Source organism: Sylvia atricapilla, chromosome 3, assembly GCF_009819655.1.
Source record: "Sylvia atricapilla isolate bSylAtr1 chromosome 3, bSylAtr1.pri, whole genome shotgun sequence".
In the NCBI taxonomy this organism is placed as follows: domain Eukaryota; kingdom Metazoa; phylum Chordata; class Aves; order Passeriformes; family Sylviidae; genus Sylvia; species Sylvia atricapilla.
In genome coordinates this window covers 106,619,722-106,623,093 of record NC_089142.1, presented here as the reverse complement: position 1 = coordinate 106,623,093, position 3,372 = coordinate 106,619,722, and the positions used below count along the sequence as shown (strand labels likewise).

General features: G+C 45.6%; 1 long non-coding RNA gene across 1 annotated transcript; it reads left to right on the top strand.

Moving 5' to 3' along the window:
- Nucleotides 1-360: 360 nt before the first annotated feature.
- LOC136358512 (uncharacterized) lies at nucleotides 361-2,494 on the top strand. Its single transcript, XR_010743135.1, has 3 exons — nucleotides 361-582; nucleotides 1,644-1,678; nucleotides 2,424-2,494. It is a non-coding gene; the product is annotated as an uncharacterized lncRNA (long non-coding RNA).
- Nucleotides 2,495-3,372: the final 878 nt, after the last annotated feature.

Genomic DNA, 3,372 nt, shown 5'->3' with positions numbered 1-3,372 from the left:
CAGCTGACCACTGCAGCACCTTCCTGCAACAAGCACCCTGCCTCCCTGATGCTGCCTGGGACAGCACCATCCCATTTTCCTGGTCACACCATAATGGGAATTGGGAACTCGCTGTGGGAGGCATCATGTGTTTGCTCATGAGCTGCTTTAGTAACAGCACTTTCATTTTCACATAATGTGTCCTAAATATTCAGTACACACATTCCTGCCATGAAAGACAATAGCAACAAAAAATTCTGAACAGCTGTTCCTTTGTTGTTCAGCAAAAAAAAAAAAAAAAAAAAAAGAAAACCAAACTACAAAGCAGCACTCCAAGGTCATGTTATTCCTTTACAGGGAGGGAAATGAAGAGGCTGAAGCATTTTAGTCAGCTTGAGAATTTACTGGGGTGAGTTCTGGGATATGAACTTTGCCACCTTGAGATGAGAGTCTTGCTGAAGGACACGTAGCTGCTGCTTGAGCTTCTCCACAGGAGCTACAAATGGCCCACCCAAACTGCAGAATGTCCTGTAGTTATAGAGGATCCCAAAGGAGATGCCAGGAAAGGAAGGAACATCCTATGTCCCCTCTCTGGATACAAGGGTAATGATTGTCTTAATATCACTCTTTTAAAAATCATTCACCGCCTGTTTTTCATACAAAGCCATTGTGCCTCTTTACCTGATTTGTGCTAAGAGGAAAATTCAGCCTCTGGAAGATGGGAGCAGTGGTGTGTGCACATTGAGATATGCCATTCCTCAGACAGATGAGAGGTCCAGTAATTCTTCCCAGGTGTTTTAAAAACCTATCAGCCTTCCAGTTCCAATTCTGAGAGCTGCTCAAGGGGGAAACTGCTCCAAGCAGTAGATTACCAAAGTGATGTGTGCATCTGTGGATTGAGTCAGCTCATCAGATGTTTCCTTGCAGCAGAGTGGGGAAGATGAAATCTGCTGTCTAACAGGTGACATGCAATCCTTTGATGTCAGTCTGCCTTCTCCCCAGTGGGGACATGTCCAAGAGATGCAATGCCCTGGCATATCTCAGTTTGCTTGACCTGCACCTGCTTCCTGGAGGGAAGGATCCAAGTCTGCGGCTGCTTCTGGAGCAAACAAATGCTGCTCTCCCCAGCTGATAATTTCCCCCCCCCCTCCCCCATAGCTGACTGTGTCCTGTTGCTTTGGGCTTTTTTTTCCAATAAGATTAGGATATCAGGCTGCTTCTCCATCATTTTTATCCTGTGAGTTTGCTGCCAACACTTCTGGCTCATCAGGATGCCAGCTCTCCTAATGCTCATTAGTGACAGGGAGAAAACCTCTCTGCCACTGCAGGCTTCTGCAGTTACCACAGCCAGTAAAAAAAATACTAATTATTTGGTTTGGAGGAATCTGAAATTCCCTTTGGGTAGATGAAAAGTTCACTGGTTTGTTGAGATCAGAGCAAAGGTTGCTTTGGGGGGTATAGGCAGCTTTGAAGTTGCAACAAGCTCTGTCTGCAAGCCTCAGTGTTTAAAAGAGACATCCTACTGAGTCCTTTTGTCCTGCTGGGGTTCGGATGCTGACCATCCAAGGAGCATTAAGGGTGAGAGATGTGTTGTGGGTCAATGCAGGAGAACCATGAGACACTGACTCCTGCTTATGTGTTACTTGATAATTTGCCTTCTTTAGGGCTTCTGGGCAGAAGAAGAGGGGTCAGAGGAGCGGTATGTATGGATTTGTAAGAATTTCTGGGTAGAGATTGCCTTGATATGAACCCAGGAGGTGTAGTCCTCCTGCTTGAGCATCGTTCTCTCTGTTGCTCAATGGTGACACTTTGTACAGTGGAAATGTGGTTTGTACAGAGACAGGGTCTCATTTCTGAGCCCACTTGGGCAGAGAAGCTCTTGCTGGAGTGGGCCTAATTGCTGAAAAATCCCCAGGGTTTACATTTGGAACAGTGCCTCGGGAGCTGATGGGGATCGGCAGAGCTTCACAGGAAAATCTGCCCAGCACCCGTTTGCATTTGTCTGCCTTCAGCAAAAGCTATCAAGTTAATGCTAATTTAAATTCTCACTTAGGCATCTGTAGGTATAATTGCATAAAGCACTGTGCATTAAATTACATCCACACATGGGTTTGGATTCAGAGTCTTCAGAAAGACTACATATGCCAGCCTATTTCCAAAATGCATCGGCCACTGAAGACCCAATGATATTATGCACCCCCTTTTTGCTTGGAAATATAATGATCTAACCTTACTCTGGGTTAATTATACCCTGGTACCAGTTCAATTCCCACACCTCTCCCATGTCATTGGGAAGCAGCACTCCTAATATTTTATGAAACTCTTTACTGATTACTCCCAAATCCATGGGTATTGCAGAAGCTGGCCAGAGTGGGTAAATAAAAATCACAAATTCAACAGAAGCTTAAACCTCAGTTGTAACATGCTGTAATTAATCACTACAGCTGTGTAATGCCTGGAACCAGGCAGGAATCTGAAAGGAAAGCCAGCCTGAAACCTGCATGGAAAGCAGAGCCAGAGGGTCAGTCTCATCTGCATATTGCCTGCTCTTAGGATGCCACAGTGGTTGAGTTGGGGCTTTTTATAGTTTTATTTTGCAAAGAAAAAAACTTTGAAGTGTGCCTTTAAGAGAAACAATTCCTGTCACTTGGAGCTCCCAGGGAGGACCTGGTGTGAGTGTGTCCCTTGATGGCACCAGCAGCATTCCAGCATTCCAGTCCCCCCCAACAAGGGGTGAGGAGCCCTGTCCTGTGACACGGTTGAGTCTCAGGGGCCAATTTGTGTCTGCTGGGCCAATTTGCAAGGGGTAAAAGGTCACTGCTCTCATTGGGAGCTTCACAACTATGTCCTTGAAAAATTGTTTAATACCTAGTTTGGGGTGTCACATAACTTCAGTGGCCTTCTGCTCAGCCTGTGCATGCTGCTTTCAGCGCTGAGCTGTCTTAACACTGCATTAATGTTTTCTTCTCTTTGTGCATGGGTAGAATTGAAATCCCTCTTGGGGAGGAAGCTTATTCCAAGTAAATTCCTAAACAATCAGCTGAAAAAAAAAAACCCACCCTGAAATGTTCTTTCACTTGATTTACTACTCCCTGCCAAACGGGTATGCATGCCAGGTCTTGAGCCTGGTACTGGAGCTGAGCCTTGGAGGAATTGTCTGTACAAAGCTTCTCCTTCAGTTCTTGGGATCCAGTGCAGACTTCAGCCAAGTCTGCTGAAAGAAATGATCATAAATACACAATGTTCTGTGTGGTTCATGACAAATAAAGAGCAGGTTTGGCCCAAGGCAGGTGTTTTGGGCTCTCTGGGGATCCTCTTGTGCTGGGCAGGAGTTCATGTTGCCAGCATCTCCTGCTGGGCTTCACTCCTAGCTCCTCCATTAATGAATTTGGA